Raw genomic sequence first — 21,496 nt, 5'->3', positions numbered from 1 at the left:
CTATCATATCACCCCTTAACCTCCTCTTCTCCAGGCTAAACATGCCCAGCTCCCTTAGCCGTTCCTCATAAGGCATCTTTTCCAGGCCTTTGACCATTTTGGTTGCCCTCCTCTGGACACGTTCCAGTTTGTCAGTGTCCTTCTTGAACTGTGGTGCCCAGAACTGGACACAGTACTCCAGGTGAGGTCTGACCAGAGCAGAATCTTGTCGTGCCTTAAGCTGCCTTGAGCATTGTTTTCACTATGGAAAGGTGGCCTACAAATAAAATGATGATGATGATGATGATGATGAGGCAGTTGTAGGGACTGAAGTTCCCCACCTTCCAACAGTTGTCTAAGTCTCCTCCTCCTCTGGGTTGTTCCCAAGCAATTTGAGACTACGCCAGCATGCCTGCCTTTGCTCCTCTCTCTTCACATCTCTTCTGGTTCCGGCAGACCAGAAAAGAGGGGAGCTGGTTGCAGCAGGAGGGGGAGACACCCTGGCTTCTTCACCTGCCTCATCTCTGCCTCTGGATTCCCTCAGTCCTCTCCATTCTCCACCTCTGCCTCCGATTCTGGACTTCTCTGCCGCAGCCTCTTCCTGTGCGCTAAACCCTGTTACCTCTTCGGCTTCTGACACCTCCTTCTCCTCCTCTCAGTCTGCTCCCTCTGACCACTCATCGTCGCCCCACCACCAACCCCCAAGCTCTGAACCTTCTTCCTCAGTTGCTTCCTCCCACCATTCCTCTGCATCCAGCAGGTCTATTAATTTTTTTTCAAATTTTTTTATTCATTTTATAACACAAATAAAGGACACAAACAGAAAAACAAACAATGCCAACAGATTCTTGTCTTATCTTTATTTTTCTAGGTGGGCTTCCCCACGTCCCACCTATCTGATTTTCATTTTACAGTGGTACCTCAGGTTATATATGCTTCAGGTTACATACGCTTCAGGTTACAGACTCCGCTAACCCAGAAATAGTGCTTCAGGTTAAGAACTTTGTGTGATGGCCTGGGATTCCGATTCGGAGGATGAAACAGAGGAATCCCGGCCTGCACAGGAGTCCCCGCCTCCAGGGCCGGCTGAACGGGGGCAAGGCCTAGATGCTGAAGAGCCTGCACCTGTGGCAGTGCATCAGGAGCTGGCCCCAGGTGAAGCCCTTCTGGCCCCAGAGAGGCTTGACGACTCAGTGGCCACAGGTGAGCCTCCTCCAGGGCCCAGTAACCCTTCGGCCTCTCCTGATCTGCAGAGGTTTAGAGCAGAGAGGCGAAGGGAACTGGTTGCCCCCAGGAGGAGTGCTCGCCTTAAGGCCAGAGGAGGCGGGGCTCCTGGGGGCCGGGACCGCCCCTGGCCTTAGAAGAGGATAAAAGCCCAGTCAGCCCGGCCCCAGGTTGCGGGAGCAACGTCGTTGTTGGCTTCGGACCTTCCTGCGTTCCTGATCCCTGCTCGGCCTCCTGTTCCTGACTATCCGGTACTCCTGTTCCCTGCTCGGCCTCCTGTCCCCGACCATCCGGTGTTCCTGTTCCCTGCACAGCCTCCTGTTCCAGCGTTCCTGTTCACCGCCCGGCACTCTGCCTCGGACCTTGCCCCTCTTCGTGTGGACTCTGCTACACCCAAGGTACCTTACCCCCGGGACCAGCACAGTTTGCTCCCGCCACCTCCCGCACTCCCCCTTTGTAGGGGTGCGTTCGGGAAGAGCCAGAGGCCATGGCTGAACAGGCGGCTGCACTGGTGGCTTTGGCCCAGGAGAATCAGGCCTTGTCTCACACCGTGCAGCAGCTCAGTGCCGCGGTTGAGGCACTTCAGCAACGCTTGGAAGCCCTACCGGCTCCTGGGGCCGACGCCCCGGCTCCGGGCAAGTACCCAGTGGCTTTGCCTGAGAAATTTGATGGAGCCCCGGCCAGCTTTCCCATGTTCCTGGCCCAGGCCAAACTGTATATTCAGGGGCGAGCCCGGAACTTTCCTGACGACCGTACCAAGGTGCACTTTTTGATTAGCTTGTTAAAGGACCAGGCGGCCAAGTGGGCGTTGCCGCTACTCAGGCAAGACTCCCCCTTGCTGGCAGACTATACGGGGTTTTGCAATCGTTTGGAGGCCGCGTTCGGCAACCCCCAGAAAGAGAGTCAAGCCAACCGGGCGATTCGGCATTTGAAACAGGGCAAGTCCACGGTGGCCACATATACCACGGAGTTTCGGCTGTTGGCACAGGACTTGACCTGGAATGACTCGGCACTGCGGGACCAGTATCTCGAAGGGCTTTCGGACGAGGTACTGGACCAGTTGGCCACAATGGAACGCCCCACCACGCTGGACACTCTCATTCAACGGAGTCTACAAATAGACGACCGGTTGGAGGATCGTCGTCAGGCCCGGGGTCGCCGACACTTCCAGTTCACGGCACCAGCTTTTTCCGGCAGCCCCACGGTCACAACTGATTTAACGGAGGAGCCTATGCAGCTCGGGGCAGTGCGGCCACGCCTTTCCCCCGCAGAGAAGGCGCGGCGTCGGGATGGAAATCTCTGTCTTTACTGTGGCGGAAGTGGACACTTCGCTCGGTCCTGCCCTGAGAAACGCCAGCCGCAGGGAAACCGCCAACCCCAGTAGCTGATGGCCCTAGCTACCGGGGGTCCCAAACCGTACAGAATGGGCCCGCACCAATGGACTTGCAACATCTTATGGTTTCGGTACGTTTATACCCTCCAGGTGGGCCCTGGATCCTCACCCATGCTTTGGTAGATTCAGGGGCAACCCGCTCCTATATGGACGCTGCTTTTGCCGCCCATCATCAGGTGCCACTTCGGAACAAGCCAGTACCGGTCCAGGTGGAAGCGATTGACGGACGACTTCTGCGGTCAGGTGCCGTTACTCAGGAGACCCAGCCTCTGGTCCTGTGTCTCCAGCAGCACCGGGAGTTGCGAACTTTGGACATTGCCTCTATGCCCCGCTTCCCCCTGGTGCTAGGGATGGACTGGCTGGAAGCCCACAACGTTCAGATTGACTGGGTCAAACGGACCGTGCACTTCCCAGTCCCATGTTCCCATGCTCAATCCGGAACGCTGGCGTCCGCGCCCTCAGAGGAGGCAGCACCCACGCTCCCAGCCGTGTACCAGGACTACCAGGACGTGTTCGAGGAACGGGGGGCAGACCAGCTGCCGCCGCATCGGCCTTTTGACTGCGGCATAGACCTCCAACCCGGAGCGCCTTTACCAGTGAGTCGCTTATATTCCCTAACAGAGCCAGAGCGCGAGGCTTTGCAGGACTTCTTGCGCAAGAACCTGGAGCGTGGGTTCATTAGGCCTTCCACCTCGCCCACCGCGGCACCGGTGCTTTTTGTTAAGAAGAAATGTGGGGAACTCCGCCCTTGCCATGATTACCGAGCCCTGAACAAAATTACCGTCCCAGACCGGTACCCCTTGCCCCTTATCTCGGAGCTGCTGGAGCGGGTGCAAGGGGCACAGGTGTTCACCAAGCTGGACCTCCGGGGGGCCTACAACTTGATTCGGATCCGAGCCGGGGATGAGTGGAAGACAGCGTTTGGGACCCGGTACGGGCAGTTCGAATATTTGGTTATGCCTTTCGGTTTGTGCAACGCGCCTGCTGTGTTTCAACGCTACATCAACCACGTGTTTCAGGACTTGTTAGACAAGTACGTGGTGGTGTATTTGGATGACATACTGATTTACTCCCGTGACCCGGCCCGCCATGAGGGACATGTCCGGACCGTGCTGCAGCGCTTGCGTGAGCACCGTTTGTACGCAAAGCTCAGCAAGTGCGAGTTCCATCAGCGGACTGTGGACTTCCTTGGTCACCGGCTCTCTCCAGATGGGGTGCAAATGGACCCGGGGAAGGTGACAGCGGTTCAAGAATGGGCGGCACCCCGGAACCGCAAGGACCTACAGCGTTTCCTGGGGTTCGCCAATTACTACCGGACCTTCATCGCTGATTATGCTCATCGCACCACCCCGTTGACCCGGCTACTGCGCCCAAAGACGCCGTTTTCCTGGGACAAGGAGGCAGAGGAGGCGTTTCAGGGGTTGAAGGCCTGTTTCCAGAGGGCACCAATCTTACAACATCCTGACCCCTCTCGACCCTTTGTGGTGGAGACCGACGCTTCCAGTACGGCTCTCGGTGCCGTCTTGTCTCAACAGATTGGTCCTGAAGCGCCACTCTTACCCTGTGCCTTCTATTCCCGCCAGCTCCTACCAGCGGAGCGTAACTATACTGTGTGGGAGCGGGAACTACTGGCCATCAAGGTAGCCTTTGAGGTCTGGCGCCACCATCTTGAGGGGGCACGACATCCGGTGGAGGTGAGAACCGACCACCGGAACCTGGAGTACCTCCAGACCACCCGCAAGCTGAACCAAAGACAGATCCGGTGGGCGTTGTTCTTTTCCCGGTTCCAGTTCCGGATCCGCTACATCCCTAGCTCTCAGAATCAGAAGGCGGATGCCCTGTCCCGGAAACCTGAAGACAACGCAGACACGGTACAGCAAGCAGAACCCACCACGATCCTACCTCCGGCTGCATTCCTGGCCACCCAGGAGGCGCAGCCACTGCAGGTTCGGGTGCGGGAACAGCAGCGGGTCGACGCTTGGGCCCAGGAACGACTCCGGGAGCTGGCTGAAGGGTCCAGCCCACAGTATCCGGGGCTGGTCCTGCATCAGGGCCTTCTGCTGCACCACGGTCGTCTGTACATCCCGCCAGGGCCACTACGGCTGGAGGTTCTCCGGATGGCCCATGATGCCCCAGCAGCGGGGCACTTTGGACGGTATCGGACCACCCATCTGGTCAGTCGAGAGTTTTGGTGGCCCCGCCTGAAGGCTGACGTGGCTCGCTACGTTGCTGGTTGTGATGTCTGCCGGCGCGCTAAGGGACCTACCGGGCGACCCCCCGGCCTACTTCAGCCATTGCCAGTTCCACCGCACCCTTGGCACACGGTTTCGTTGGACTTTGTAGTGGACTTACCCTCGTCTCGTGGCTGTACCTGCCTTCTGGTTTTCTCCGACCATTTCACCAAGATGGTGCACTGCGCTCCCTGTCCATCTGTACCCACAGCCAAGGAAACTGCTCAGCTGTACCTTCAGCATGTCTTCCGCCTGCACGGCCTACCTGAGCGCGTGGTGTCCGACCGGGGCGTTCAGTTCACATCCCGGTTCTGGCAAGCACTACACCAGACCCTCGGGACGGAGGTCTGCCTCTCGTCAGCCTATCACCCACAGACCGATGGCCAGACGGAACGGGCGAACGCGGTGCTGGAGCAGTACCTCCGGTGTTACTGCAGCTACCAGCAGGATGACTGGGTCGACCACCTGGCATTGGCGGAGTTCGCCTACAATAACGCGGTGAATGCGTCCACCCAGCAGACCCCGTTCCAGGCCAGTTATGGTTATCATCCACGGCTGTTTCCAGAGGTGCTGCCGACATCCGCAGTCCCGGCGGTGACGGAGTGGCTTCAAGAGCTCCAGTCCCAGCAACAGCTTTTGGTGGAGCAACTGCACCAGGCCAAGGAAGCGTACAAGGCCCAGGCCGACCGCCACCGCCAGGTGGGGCCGGAACTTCGCGTCGGTGACCTGGTTTGGCTCTCCACTCGCCACCTCCACCCCTCTCGACCTTCGCGGAAGTTGGACGCCCGCTTCACCGGCCCGTTCCCTATCGTAGACCAAGTCTCTCCTGTGGCATTTCGTCTCCGGTTACCCGCAACCCTGAAGGTTCACCCGGTCTTCCACAGGTCCCTTTTGAGTCCGGTGGCCCCACCCGACGAGTTCCACCCGAACCGTCCCCGACCGCAGCCAGTGTTGGTTCGGGGAGAGCCTGAGTACGAGGTGGAACGCATCCTGGACTCCCGATACCGCAGGGGAAAGCTGCAGTATCTCATTGACTGGAAGGGGTACGGACCGGAGGACCGTTCCTGGGAACCTGCGGCCAACGTCCACGCACCTGCCTGCCTCCGAGAGTTCCATGCGACGTACCCCGGCAAGCCGGGTCCGGACCCTCGGTTGAGGGGGGGGCCTGGGAGGGGGGATGGTGTGATGGCCTGGGATTCCGATTCGGAGGATGAAACAGAGGAATCCCGGCCTGCACAGGAGTCCCCGCCTCCAGGGCCGGCTGAACGGGGGCAAGGCCTAGATGCTGAAGAGCCTGCACCTGTGGCAGTGCATCAGGAGCTGGCCCCAGGTGAAGCCCTTCTGGCCCCAGAGAGGCTTGACGACTCAGTGGCCACAGGTGAGCCTCCTCCAGGGCCCAGTAACCCTTCGGCCTCTCCTGATCTGCAGAGGTTTAGAGCAGAGAGGCGAAGGGAACTGGTTGCCCCCAGGAGGAGTGCTCGCCTTAAGGCCAGAGGAGGCGGGGCTCCTGGGGGCCGGGACCGCCCCTGGCCTTAGAAGAGGATAAAAGCCCAGTCAGCCCGGCCCCAGGTTGCGGGAGCAACGTCGTTGTTGGCTTCGGACCTTCCTGCGTTCCTGATCCCTGCTCGGCCTCCTGTTCCTGACTATCCGGTACTCCTGTTCCCTGCTCGGCCTCCTGTCCCCGACCATCCGGTGTTCCTGTTCCCTGCACAGCCTCCTGTTCCAGCGTTCCTGTTCACCGCCCGGCACTCTGCCTCGGACCTTGCCCCTCTTCGTGTGGACTCTGCTACACCCAAGGTACCTTACCCCCGGGACCAGCACACTTTGCTTCAGGATGAGAACAGAAATCGTGCTCCGGCGGCGTGGCAGCAGCAGGAGGCCCCATTAGCTAAAGTGGTGCTTCAGGTTAAGAACAGTTTCAGGTTAAGAACGGACCTCCGGAACAAATTAAGTACTTAACCCGAGGTACCACTGTACTTCATCTTTAGCAGTTTACATATATCATAATTTCTAACCATTTTTTAAAATCACACTTACTTTAACCATAGAAAACTTCACATTTTATCACTAACAAATAATACTGTTTTAAAATACAGTGGTGCCCCGCAAGACGAATGCCTCGCAAGACGAAAAACTCGCTAGACGAAAGAGTTTTCCATTTTTTGAGTCGTTCCGCAGGACGAATTTCCCTACGGGCTTGCTTCGCAAGACGAAACGTCTTGCGAGTTTGTTTCCTTTTTCTTAAAGCCGCTAAGCCATTAATAGCCGCTAAGCCGTTAAGCCGCTAAGCCGCTAATAGCAGTGCTTCGCAAGATGAAAAAACCGCAAGACGAAGAGATTCGCGGAACGGATTAATTTCGTCTTGCGAGGCACCACTGTACGCTATCTTCTACTTCTAACCCTACAGCCTATATCCACTTCCAAAGCTATTCTAAGATTTAAATATTAACTGCATCCAGCCAGTCTAGGACACCATCCGACCTCTGCTTAAAAAGCTCCATTGAGGGAGAATCCACTACCATTCCACTCTCAAGCTGCTCTTATAGTCTAAGTGGTGTGCCATATAAAAGACAAAATATATCCTTAAAATATAAATATAGACCAGAACCAATAGAACAGCAGTATAAATTCTAATTAGAATGCAATCTAAATAAGAATTAAGAAAGGAATGGAAGTGTGGTCAAGAATATATGGTACAATATTAGTTCAATGGAAATCTTTGGGTAAGTACTGATTGAGTTCATTAAGCTAAGATGCAATGATTCTGGAACAGAGGATTGATTAATGTGATGAATAAATACAAGCACAGTGATATGATAGAGTTTTAATGTAGGAAGAAGGACATCATGGACGTGGGTGAGGGAAGTCACCTTGACAGATTAGAGAACTGGGCTAAAACAAACAAGATGAATTTTAACAGGGAGAAATGTAAAGTATTGCACTTGGGCAAAAAAAATGAGAGGCACAAATACAAGATGGGTGACACCTGGCTTGAGAGCAGTACATGTGAAAAGGATCTAGGAGTCTTGGTTGACCACAAACTTGACATGAGCCAACAGTGTCCAACAGTGTGACGCGGCAGCTAAAAAAGCCAATGCAATTCTGGGCTGCATCAATAGGAGTATAGCATCTAGATCAAGGGAAGTAATAGTGCCACTGTATTCTGCTCTGGTCAGACCTCACCTGGAGTACTGTGTCCAGTTCTGGGCACCACAGTTCAAGAAGGACACTGACAAACTGGAACGTGTCCAGAGGAGGGCAACCAAAATGGTCAAAGGCATGGAAACGATGCCTTATGAGGAACGGCTAAGGGAGCTGGGCAGGTTTAGCCTGGAGAAGAGGAGGTTAAGGGGTGATATGATAGCCATGTTCAAATATATAAAAGGATGTCACCTAGAGGAGGGAGAAAGGTTGTTTTCTGCTGCTCCAGAGAAGCGGACATGGAGCAATGGATCCAAACTACAAGAAAGAAGATTCCACCTAAACATGAGGAAGAACTTCCTGACAGTAAGAGCTGTTCGACAGTGGAATTTGCTGCCAAGGAGTGTGGTGGAGTCTCCTTCTTTGGAGGTCTTTAAGCAGAGGCTTGACAACCATATGTCAGGAGTGCTCTGATGGTGTTTCCTGCTTGGCAGGGGGTTGGACTCGATGGCCCTTGTGGTCTCTTCCAACTCTATGATTCTATGATTCTAAGTCATGTGTATTTGGGTAAATGGTGAATAGGGTATAGGGTTAGATGTGGGGAATCCGTATATTTAATATGATATGTACAAGGGACGCGGGTGGCGCTGTGGGTTAAACCCCTGAGCCTAGGGCTTGCCGATCAGAAGGTTGTTGGCTCGAATCCCCGTGATGGGGTGAGCTCCCATTGCTCGGTCCCTGCTCCTGCCAACCTAGCAGTTCGAAAGCACGTCAAAGTGCAAGTAGATAAATAGGTACCACTCTGGCGGGAAGGTGAACGGCGTTTCCGTGCGCTGCTCTGGTTCACCAGAAGCGGCTTAGTCATGCTGGCCACATGACCCGGAAGCTGTATGCCGGCTCCCTCGGCCTATAGAGCGAGATGAGCGCTGCAACCCCAGAGTCGGCCACGACTGGACCTAACGGTCAGGGGTCCCTTTACCTTTACCTATGTTATGTACAGTGCTGAAATTGTACAGTAACTAACGTGTAATATGAATTTAATAAGGGAGGAAGGGAAAGGAGAATGTTAGCCGCTTTGAGACTCCTTAAAGGGAGTGAAAGGCGGGATATCAAATCCAAACTCTTCTTCTTCTTCTTCAAAATAAAGGAAAGGGGGGGGGGGGAATTAAAAATAAAATTAAATTATTTTACACAGCAGAGAACAGCAGTATAAAAACATGTATTGCTCTTGTCTGATCCCACCTAGAGTCCTGTGCACCACAGTTTAAGAAGGATATTGATCCTTGCAGATCAAGGGTCTGGAAACCAAGTTGCATAAGGAACAGTTGAGGGAGTTGGGTATTTAACCTGGAGAACAGGAGACAGATGATATGATTGTTGTTGTTTAGTCGTGTCCGACTCTTCGTGACCCCCTGGACCAGAGCAGCCAGGCACTCCTGTCTTCCACTGCCTCCTGCAGTTTGGTCAAACTCATGCTGGTCTCTTCGAGAACACTGTCCCACCATCTCGTCCTCTGTCTTCCCCTTCTCCTTGTGCCCTCCATCTTTCCCAACATCAGGGTCTTTCCCAGGGAGTCTTCTCTTCTCATGAGGTGGCCAAAGTCTTGGAGCCTCAGCTTCAGGATCTGTCCTTCCAGTGAGCACTCGAGGCTGATTTCCTTCAGAATGGAGAGGTTGGATCTTCTTGCAGTCCATGGGACTCTCAAGAGTCTCCTCCAGCACCAGAATTCAAAAGCGATAGCCATCTTCTAATATCTGAAGGGTTGTCACATGGAAGATAGAGGAAGCTTGTTTTTCTACTGCTCTAGAGGGTGGGAGCCAATCCAACAGGTTGAAATAACAAGAAAGGAGATTCCAGAAGAACATTCCCAGGTGGTTACCATGAACCGTACGGCAAGAAACAGTTGACTCTTGAATGCAATAAGGGCTGCATACACCGAATACATTTAAAAGCACATTGCTTCCGGCGTTGGGTATATGAGCTTTCAGTGTGCTTCAAATGTATGCACCTGAGAAGTATGAAAGCTGCTTTTTGAAAAAGGTTGGGGTGGAATGTCCCACCCGGCAAGATTTGGGGCTGACTCCCGTCTGATGTAAGCATCTCAAACAGTTTGAAGATGTTGCGGTGGCCACCAACTTGGACAGCTCTAAAAGGACTAATAATAATTAATAATTAATAATTAATAATAATACAATAAAAATAAAAATAAAAATAAAAATAAAAATAAAATAAAATTTATTTATACCCAGAGCCTGGCTCAGGGCGGCTAACAGCAATAAAATTACAATAAAACATAATGGGGGGGACGACAGTTTTTAAAAATACGGATTAAAATACAATTTAAAATGCAGCCTCATTTTAAAAGTAGCCCATAAATCAATCATAAGGGGAGGGAAACATAAGGGTCAAACTGAGTCCAAGCCAAAGGCCAGGCGGAACAGTTCTGTCTTGCAGGCCCTGCGGAAAGATGTACCATCCATCTGAAACCCAAGAGACTCATTGGTTGCCAGATATGATATGCCAGTCCCTAGGGCCCTAGTCTCTTGCGACAGAGTGTTCCACCAAGTCGGGGCCAGTACTGAAAAGGCCCTGGCCCTAGTTGAGGCCAATCTAACCGTCTTGCGACTTGGGACCTCCAAAGTGTTGTCATTTGTGGACCTTAAGGTCCTCCGCGGGGCATACCAAGAGAGGCGATCCCATAGGTACGAGGGTCCTAGGCCGCATAGGGCTAGAGAAATTTATGGAGGCTCAAAAGGCTAGGAATGCGTCCCAATAATAATAATAATAATAATAATAATAATAATAATAATAATAATTTATTTGTACCCCGCCCATCTGGCTGGGTTTCCCCAGCCACTCTGGGCGGCTTCCAACAAAGATGAAAAATACACTAAAATGTCACATATTAAAAACTTCCCTGAACAGGGCTACCTTCAGATGTCTTCTGAATGTCAGGTAGTTGTTTATCGCTTTGACATCTGATGGGAGGGCGTTCCACAGGGCGGGCGCCACTACCGAGAAGGCCCTCTGCTGGTTCCCTGTAACTTGGCCTCTCACAGTTACAGGGCCCTCGGAGCTGGACCTCAGTGTCCAGGCAGAACGATGGGGGTGGAGACGCTCCTTCAGGTCTACTGGACCGAGGCCGTTTAGGGCTTTCAAGGTCAGCACCAACACTTTGAATTGTGCTAGGAAACGTACTGGGAGCCAATGTAGGTCTTTCAAGACCGGTGTTATATGGTCTCGGCGGCCGCTCCCAGTCCCCAGTCTAGCTGCTGCATTCTGGATTAGTTGTAGTTTCCGGGTCACCTTCAAAGGTTGCCCCACGTAGAGTGCATTGCAGTAGTCCCGTACCCTCCAAGTGTCCCTTTTCCCCAGAGATAGTCCTGGAATTACGGAAGCCATCCCAGATTCTGATTTGATCCCGGAATGTCCTCATTCCCCCCACAGGAGCACAAGGAGAAGGAGGAGCTGGCACTTGTCTTGAGCAACGGCGGTTGTGGCAGCTGCAATGGAGCCATCCCATTGCCTCCCCATGGCCTTCATTGCCAGCCTCCTCCCTTGGGCAGCTTGTAGTGGCTGCTGTGTCCCATTGGTGTAACGACGATGGAAATGCTCGGGGGGGGGCACCAAAAATGGATTGAGGAGGGTCAGTTGCGAGCAGTGGCGTAGCGTGGGGGTGCAGGGGGGCCGGCCGCACCGGCAGCAACATCTGGGGGTTAGGGTTAAGGGGCGCAAATCCACGGGTTAGGGGGCGCAAATTACTTGCCTTGCCCCGGGTGCTGACAACCCACGCTACGCCACTGGTTGCAAAGAGTGAGAAATGGCCCTATTTTCATCCGAGGAATGCTGGAGAGCAATGGGGTGCTAGCCTCAATGGCTAGATAGATAGATAGATAACTTATTACCGTCGGAGACCAGCTTATAAAACATACTTGGGGTACAATCCCAGAAGGAAAGCAAACATTTAAAACAATGTACAACAATAAATTTAAAAGTTATAAATGCGATAAGGGTATAGACACTTAAAACTTTAAGATCAGCTACCGCAGAGAGATGACCCAGGGTCGCCCATGGAACCGAGTTTGGGGATTTTCTTAACAAATTAGTTTGGGTCGGGGGGTGGTCTGCGCCTACAGATCTGTACACAGAATCTGGTGACCATCCGGGTCGTCTTTGGATCTTTGCCTAACAGGAAAAGGTTAATTTTTTGTTTTTCCAGGAGGTCAGCAAGTCTCACCAGCAGGGGATCAATGGTCTCACTATGTGCCTCTTCATAAAAGGGACATCTAAAGAACAAGTGCTCTGGGCTTCCTATCTCCCCCAATGAACAGGCGCAAAGTCTCTGAGCATATGGGACTTTTTAAAAGGATCCTTCCAAGACCGGCGAGGGCAGAGCTGAGCTTCTGGCGAGTGTAAAAGCCCTTCTTGCATTTTTGGATACGAAAAAGAAGAGATATGCTGCCGGTGCGGCTATATATCTCTCGATTTCTCCAATTTTATAGTTGGGGCACCTTGAGCAGTCCTGTTGTCTCTCGGTGTCTACAGGTTTTCAGGTCTTGCTTGCAGGTTTCCCAGAGACATTTGTCCACGCTGAGAACAGGGTGCTGGGCTAGATGGACCTCCTTTGGTCGGATCCTGCAGCCAGGCTCATAGGACGATGAGAACCTTTGTTCTGATCCAACAGAGATCTTCCTATGCCCCCTCTTGGATGCAGATGAAAGGCTGCGAATGTACAGATTCAGCAGAGCATCTATCAGAAAGAGGAGCACGGTCCTGGACAGCCTCTCAGGCAGTTGTTGTTGTCCTTCTGGCATGGACATTTCCTTCCTGCTCGCAGTTCTGCATTCCACCCCCCCCCCATGCAGCTTGGTCTCCTCCTGTTTGCAGCGACTTCCTGTGAAGAAACCACCTACTTCCTGTGTTACGCAAACAGCTGTTCTATAGCTAGCTCTCTCTCTCTCTTTGTATGTAGCTTTCACATAAGTTGCTGGAGAAGACTCTTGAGAGTCCCATGGACTGCAAGAAGATCAAATGCATCCATTCTGAAGGAAACCAGCCCTGAGTGCTCACTGGAAGGACAGATCCTGAAGCTGAGGCTCCAAGACTTTGGCCACCTCATGAGAAGAGAAGACTCCCTGGAAAAGACCCTGATGTTGGGAAAGATGGAGGGCACAAGGAGAAGGGGACGACAGAGGATGAGATGGTTGGATAGTGTTCTCGAAGCTACAAACATGAGTCTGACCAAACTGCGGGTGGCAGTGGAAGACAGGAGTGCCTGGCGCGCTCTGGTTCATGGGGTCACGAAGAGTCGGACACGACTGAACGACTAAACAACAACAACAATCACATAAGCAAGCAAGCAAGCTAGTTATTAGGTCTCCGCAAAGTGTACATTCATTAGCTTGTCAAGCAGAGACGGCCACTTGTTTAAATGGCATCAAAAGTGAATTGTTGTTGTTGTTGTTGTTGTTGTTTAGTCGTTTAGTCATGTCCGACTCTTCGTGACCCCCTGGACCAGAGCACGCCAGGAACTCCTGCTTTCCACTGCCTCCCGCAGTTGGGTCAAACTCATGCTGGTAGCTTTGAAAACACTGTCCAACCATCTCGTCCTCTGTCGTCCCCTTCTCCTTGTGCCCTCCATCTTTCCCAACATCAGGGTCTTTTCCAGGGAGTCTTCTCTTCTCATGAGGTGGCCAAAGTTTTGGAGCCTCAGCTTCACGATCTGTCCTTCCAGTGAGCACTCAGGGCTGATTTCCTTCAGAATGGAGAGGTTGGATCTTCTTGCAGTCCATGGGACTCTCAAGAGTCTCCTCCAGCACCATAATTCAAAAGCATCCATTCTTTGGTGATCAGCCTTCTTTATGGTCCAGCTCTCACTTCCATACATCACTACTGGGAAAACCATAGCTTTAACTATATGGACCTTTGTTGGCAAGGTGATGTCTCTGCTTTTTAGGATGCTGTCTAGGTTTGTCAAAAGTGAGTTACACAGAACTAAATAGTTCTGCCAACAGTGGTGGGGCGGGCAGAGCGCTGCCCCTTGCACTTCCGCTGCCTGAGGCAGGTGCTTCATGGATGGGGCGACTCTGCAACTATAGAGCCAGTGTGCTGTAGTGGTTAAGAGCGGTAGTCTCGTAATCTGGGGAACCGGATTCGCTTCCCCGCTCCTCCACATGCAGCTGCTGGGTGACCTTGGGCCAGTCACACTTCTCTGAAGTCTCTCAGCCTCACTCACCTCACAGAGTGTTTGTTGTGGGGGAGGAAGGGAAAGGAGAATGTGAGCCTCTTTGAGACTCCTTCGGGTAGTGATAAAGTGGGATATCAAATCCAAAACTCGTCTTCTCTTCTATACAATGAGATGAAAACCTTTTGGAGGGACTCTCTCTGAGGCAGCGCTGAGCCAAGATTTTCTAAAAATTTGGCTTTAGTTCTCAAGCCTGCCGTCGCTTGTACTGACACCTACACAAAGAACCCACCACAATAATCAGGCTGCATATATAAGACTGCAGTTCTCGGTACAATTACTTTCTTGGGAGTGAACCCCCCTCCCCGGATGTTGTGGGACTTATGGCGGGATCCCATAGGCACATAACCTAGGAGTGCATCCCATCAAACTCCGTGGCATTCCCTTCTGAGTAGACATGTATAGGAGTTTGCTGCTCGTGAGTAAGCATGCATAAGCGCAGAATGTATATAGTAAAAGGACTCTGATTACAAGTACTTATAAGGGAGTAATGGCTTTCCCAACTGAAAGATTATTTCGTATGAGTCAAAACCATTGAGCCAGCCCCCCCTGTTCTTGTCAATTTGAACGGCATCTAGCCAGAAAATTTCTTTCCAAGGATTAAGTTAAAACCATCTGTTTTGAAGCTTGGAAAGGCGCTGCCTTTTTGCAGGAAGGTTGAGCGGTGAATCAGGCAGCCCCCGGTCCTAACGCTGCCTTTATTGCCACAAGCTCATAGTGGGGGCTTTAGGTAAGACATTAAACTTTCCACCTTCTGCTCACATATCTGCCATCAAGGGATAATCTTCCTGGCTTCTTGCAAGGATCCTGAAGCTCTGCACACCCTGGATTTGTATAAATGCTAAATATTAAAGCACATCTTAAAAGAAACTCTCTTTTCCTTTTTTGTACTTTGATGCTCCTTTTTTTAAAAAAAGTTGCTTAAGAAGACACTGTCTGCAACTTGCCAGCTTCAGTCCTGCAGGAGCTGGGTGCAAATTACTGCACAGATTCTTCCCGTCACCCAATTAACACCATAGCTGTCAATTTACAGATTTGAAAATAAGGGACCAGCAGCCAAAATAAGGGATTTTCAGAGCACAGGTAGGTTCAACTTCTGAGACCCTCCGAACCAAGGGCAGAAAGCCCAGCCAGCAGCCAAATGAAGCCTCAAGCGGTGGTTCCCACAGCGCAGCAACCCGGCAAAGGGGATGCAGCAAGGAAAACCACTGGCACCTCTCCGCTGGGAAGCGCTGAGCAAAGGCGAGTCCCCAGGCAACGCGGCCGATTTGATTGGCACAAGGCATGCAAGCTGCACCCCCCAGTCGTTCTTAGACTCCTTATTGGGTGAGCAACGCAGCCAAGCAACACAGTTGGAGCCTCCCTCCTCCCTGGCTGGCAGCGAGGGAGGGAGAGGAGCTGCTTCCTTTGAAACCCGGGAAATTTAAGGGACATCATCAATCCGGGACAGCGGCGGGGCGCTGGGATAAGGGAGTTTCCCGCCAAATAAGGGACGGTTGACAGCTATGCCTTCCACATCACAGCTTGCTGGGCATGTTGTACAGGGCCGGATTTAGGTTTGATGAGGCCCTAAACTACTGAAGGTAATGGGGCCCTTGATATGTCCAGCTGTCCTTTGTCAACAACAAATTGCCGCTGTTTTTTTGTGCTGAATATATGCTATATGCTAATTGATGGACCAAATAGTTATCTCAAGCCATTTGCACATGTTGTCATGCAACCAGTCCATACAGAATGTAGGCGCCCTATATATATATAGAAAGGAGCAAAGCAGTGATATTTTAGGGAGCAGGATAGCGGGGGGGGGGGCATGACTTACATCATAGGAGCCTACACAACACAAAACACTGTTGCTGTATGTAGGTTTTATTTGTTTTTTATCTTATATTTTGGAAATGTACATCCAGGTTTTTTCCCTTTAATTTTTTTGGGTGGCCCCAATAGAGTGGGGCCCTAAGCTTATAGATTGTTTAGCTTAAACGTAAATCCTGCACTGATGTTGCGTCTCCCATGATGTATATTGGGCTCTAGGAGGCTTATTTGGTGAGAATCGGGTACACACTTCCAGAGTTAACACTAAATACATTAGTTCTGGTAAATGGGCCACCATAGCTGCAAGAGGGCCGTGAAAATTCGAGTCCCAGGCTTTTGGGACTCGTCTACCGATGTACCATCCATATGAAACCCAAGAGACGCATTGGTTGCCAGATATGAAATACTGTATTTTTTGCTGTATAAGACTCACTTTTTCCCTCCTAAAAAGTAAGGGGAAATGTGTGTGCATCTTATGGAGTGAATGCAGGCTGTGCAGCTATCCCAGAAGCCAGAACAGCAAGAGGGATCGCTGCTTTCACTGCACAGCAATCCCTCTTGCTGTTCTGGCTTCTGAGATTCAGAATATTTTTTTCTTGTTTTCCTCCTCCAAACACTAGGTGCGTCTTGTGGTCCGGTGCGTCTTATAGAGCGAAAAATACGGTATATTGGTATTCTTTTCAGATCTCCTACCCCAGTATCTCAGTTAGAGGCAGTGATGCTTCTGAATATCTGTTGCTCTTATGCTCAAATCCTGCTTTCGGGTTTTGGTTAGTCACTGTGAGGACAGGATGCTGGGCTAGATATCCCATTGGCCTGATCCAGCAGCCCTTCAGATGTTATTAGCGGTGAGTAAAATGGCTTGAGGTAAAGGTAAAGGGACCCCTGACCGCTAAGTCCAGTCGTGGCCGACTCTGGGGTTGCAGCGCTCATCTCGCTTTACTGGCCGAGGGAGCCGGCGTACAGCTTCCTGGTCATGTGGCCAGCATGACTAAGCTGCTTCTGGTGAACCAGAGCAGCGCACGGAAACACCGTTTATCTTCCTGCCAGAGCAGTACCTATTTATCTACTTGCATTTTGACGTGCTTTCGAACTGCTAGGTTGGCAGGAGCTGGGACCGAGCAACGGCAGCTCACCCGTCGCGGGGATTCGAACCGCTGACCTTCTGATCGGCAAGTCCTAGGCTCTGTGGTTTAACCCACAGCGCCACCCGCGTCCCTTTCGGATGTTATTAGCGGTGAGTAAAATGGCTTGAAGCAGAGGGTTAACGGGATCTTAATCTGGACGCCATAGCAGGGAGGAGGAGGGGGAGTTGAAAGTTTAGAGCTGTATCTGCAAGATTCCCGTGACTTTAACTTCCAATGCTTTTCCATTAAAGCAGAGCTGAAAAGGGCTTGGTGGTGCAGCGTGCAGCTAGAAGCATGCCCCAAATGCTATAATCTCTACTCCAAACAGCAGCAGAGTCTTAATGCGCTGTCTGAAAGGAGCTGAAACAGACTGTGCTTATGGTTTAGCTCAAGCCAGGGCTCGATTCTCACAACTTGCCTTGGTGCCAAGGCTGAATATGTCAAAGAAGCAGGCGCGCCAATGGCGCTATGTAAACAATAACTGCAGAATGTTTGAAGTTAGATCTCGGAGCACATTCTTCCCCCTTTGGACTGGGGGCTGTTACTCGTCATCCAGCAGTTGCCAGCATGCCTGTAGATTAAACCTCTTTTTCCCCTCCGTGGGCATTTAAAGCAGCATCAGACCATCCTGAAAATCGTGGGGCCAGATTAACCTGACCTTGGGGTGCCTTTGAGCCAGTGGATTTAGCTGCGATCGCTAAAAGAACCTGAGTTTTCAGAGGTAGTATACCTGAGTATCAGGTGCAGCAAGAGAGAACGAGAAAAGACTAGAACTTTTATATCTGTGCTATGAGTGTCCAAAGAGCTTCTGGTTAGTCGGTCCTGAGCTGGTTGGGTCGTTGAGTTCTGATCCATCCAGAGTATGTATTCCTTGTGTGTTGAGTAGATTTGTAGATTGGGGAGGGAGTCAGATTTGTTTTTCTCAGACAAAGTGTTATTCAAGAGGTATCAGAGAGCAATGTTTTAAGAGTGATTAATGATTACTTTGCTGTTGTTGTTGTTTAGTCGTTTAGTCGTGTCCGACTCTTCGTGACCCAATGGACCAGAGCACGCCAAGCACTCCTGTCTTCCACTGCCTCCCGCAGTTGGGTCAAACTCATGCTGGTAGCTTCGAGAACACTGTTCAACCATCTCGTCCTCTCTCATCCCCTTCTCCTTGTGCCCTCCATCTTTCCCAACATCAGGGTCTTTTCCAGGGAGTCTTCTCTTCTCATGAGGTGGCCAAAGTCTTGGAGCCTCAGATTCAGGATCTGTCCTTCCAGTGAGCACTCAGGGCTGATTTCCTTCAGAATGGAGAGGTTTGATCTTCTTGCAGTCCACGGGACTCTCAAGAGTCTCTTCCAGCACCAGAATTCAAAAGCATCCATTCTTTGGTGATCAGCCTTCTTTATGGCCCAGCTCTCACTTCTATATATCACTACTGGGAAAACCATAGCTTGAACTATACGGCCCTTTGTCAGCAAGGTGATGCCTCTGCTTTTTAAGGTACTGTCTAGGTTTGTCACTGCTTTTCTCCTAAGAAGCAGGCGTCTCAAAGGGTACCATTGTCTGACAAACCACAGTGCCATACTCAATTTGTCTTTTTGAAATGGTACACCTCTGTAGCCACCAACACAGGAGTTCTGTTTAGTTAACGGAAGAAGGGGACGACAGAGGAGAAGATGGTTGGACAGTGTTCTCAAATCTACCAGCATGAGTTTGACCAAACTGCGGGAGGCAGTGGAAGACAGGAGTGCCTGGCGTGCTCTGGTCCAGGGGGTCACGAAGAGTCGGACACGACTAAGCAACTAAACAACAACAAGGGACCGGGGAAGATGGAGACCAACAGAAGGTGAAGCCAGAGCCAACAGCAGGCAAAGCCACTCCCTGTCTATTAAAAATGGAAGCAGGCAAGTGAGGGCAGACTGTTGGTAGGAACAGCGTCCAATTTGCCCTAATGGACCAGCTTCCACCCTCATCAGATGAAGTCATCTCTGCATGTTTCTTGCTGCTGGCCCTCGGGCATCTGAATAGTTTGAGCAGCACTACCTTCTGAAAGCAACTTATGAAAACACCACCAGAGATTTTAAAATGCTACGAATGTCTAAGCTGTCCCACATCTATCCTCCAAAGTTCTCCGAATGAGCTTTAAGTGACAAAAGAACTTGTCTCCCAGCACAAAAGAAGTGGAGGGAAGAACGCTAACCGACTTGATCCGAGGAAGAGCAAAATCATATATTCGTAGAATTGGAAGGGACCCTAAGGGTCATCAAGTCCAACCCCCTGCAATGACGCAATCTCAACTAAAGCATCCATGACAGATGGCCATCCAACCGCTGCTTGAAAACCTCCAAGGAAGGAAGACTCATCACCTCCCAAGGGAGACCATCCCACTGTTGAACAGCTCTTACCGTCAGAAAGTTCTTTCTGATATTTAGTCAACAGTGTTCCAGATTCATGCCCTCCACATTATCACAAATCTCCAGAGCTCGGAAGGAAAATGATTCTGCAAACTCCCAGCTATTTCTGAAGGGTTGAGTGAGATTAAATTACTTGCAGTCGGCCTTCACTAATATTTGAAAGGAGTTCTGAATCAGGCTAATAAGTATGATCCTTGGAAGAAATGAAAGGAAAGGAACCTGGATGTCTCAGATTAGGAGATATTGTTCCTTAAGGACCTAAGATGAACCATGTTAGATCAAGTGGAGGACTGTAGCTCAGTGGTAGAGTATTTGCTTTGCATGCAGATACACTCAGGTTCAATTCTTGGCCTCTCCAGGAAAGGCTGGGAGAGTTGTCTGTCCTGAAACCCTGGAAAGCTGGCTCAGTATTTGTTTCCTAATTCTTGTACACATCCAGCAATACTTTCAACAGTGCAGACAAATATGAGCTACAGACATCACTTTTGGGGCTCCTTGAGGCTGCAGATGCAAAATGTTTACAGTGGGAAAATGGGAAATATTAGCCGGTGAGAGGGTAAGTCAGCCAAACATGCCACCCCAGTACAAGATTGCAATGGAGTTTCTTTGCAGAAATGTGTTCTGAGTATTTAGAATGGCCCTGTGTGCATGCCAAGCAATAAACAAAACTCATTAGCATTGGTACAGAGATTTTAAACTGTACACTTTGGCTTAAAATAACTGAACCAGTCAAAACTGCTTTGCACCAGATGACATTCATTTATTGCTTCCCCCCTCCGCTCCTTGCCCTTTTGTGGAGAAATGAAACCAGAGTCAGGTGGTTCTTTGCCAAGGCTGTTCACTCCAGCAAGAGAGATTTGCTCGGGTACCTGAAAGGAGCCTTCAGACTTTGGCCAGACATGTAACACATGGGGGTGGAGTAGGCGAAAATGCAGAAACGGAGCATGAGGCAGTTCTAACGACCACCTTACCAGCTCTCCTCCAAAGAAAGGGGTATTCTGTACCAACTGCAGACCCGACACAGGCCTGCATCACAGGCGATGGGGTGGGGGTGGGGGCAGATCATAGCTCCATAGTGAGACAGGGATGTGGGAGAAAATTGATTCAGTTCACACTTGAACCTATCTAATTTGCACTTTCTTAAGCAATGTGCAAGAGGGGACGCGGGTGGCGCTGTGGGTTAAACCACAGAGCCCTAGGACTTGCCGATCAGAAGGTCGGTGGTTCGAACCCCCGCGACGGGGTGAGCTCCCGTTGCTCGGTCCCTGCTCCTACCAACCTAGCAGTTCGAAAGCACGTCAAAGTGCAAGTAGATAAATAGGTACCGCTCCGGCGGGAAGGTCAACGGCGTTTCCGTGCGCTGCTCTGGTTCGCCAGAAGCGGCTTAGTCATGCTGGTCGCATGACCCGGAAGCTGTACGCCAGCTCCCTCGGCCAGTAAAGTGAGATGAGCACTGCAACCCAAGAGTGGGTCACAACTGGACCTAATGGTCAGGGGTCCCTTTACCTTTACGCAATGTGCAAACCGCAACACAGCCATCCTCTAAAATTCACACATTTTGGCAGTTCTCCAGCCAAGTCATGTGTACTAAGATGAACACAGAAGGGTAAAGTGCGAGTATAAATGCAATATGTTAGGGGAAATTGCTTGGCAAAAAAAAAATGTTAGGCAAAACTGGATATTAGGACTTAAAAAATAAATAAATCTCCAACTGGTGTGCAGATGTGGAAAACTGAATCTAAGCAGTACCAGTTCTGCAGATCCAAGTGGTCAGATGGGCATGTTATGGGCTAAGGCGAACTTGCAGGTAAACTGGTCCAAAATAGTAACACCTTGAACACTGCACATCTCCGAGCACTGGTTATATGCTGACAATAGATGCAATATATAATACTGCATGCAACAGGAGACCACCATACACCACCTTGCTCTCCTTGGAGTAGAGG

Source organism: Podarcis tiliguerta (genome assembly GCF_965153285.1).
Source record: "Podarcis tiliguerta genome assembly, chromosome: 10".
Taxonomy (NCBI): domain Eukaryota; kingdom Metazoa; phylum Chordata; class Lepidosauria; order Squamata; family Lacertidae; genus Podarcis; species Podarcis tiliguerta.
This window is presented reverse-complemented; position numbering follows the sequence as displayed.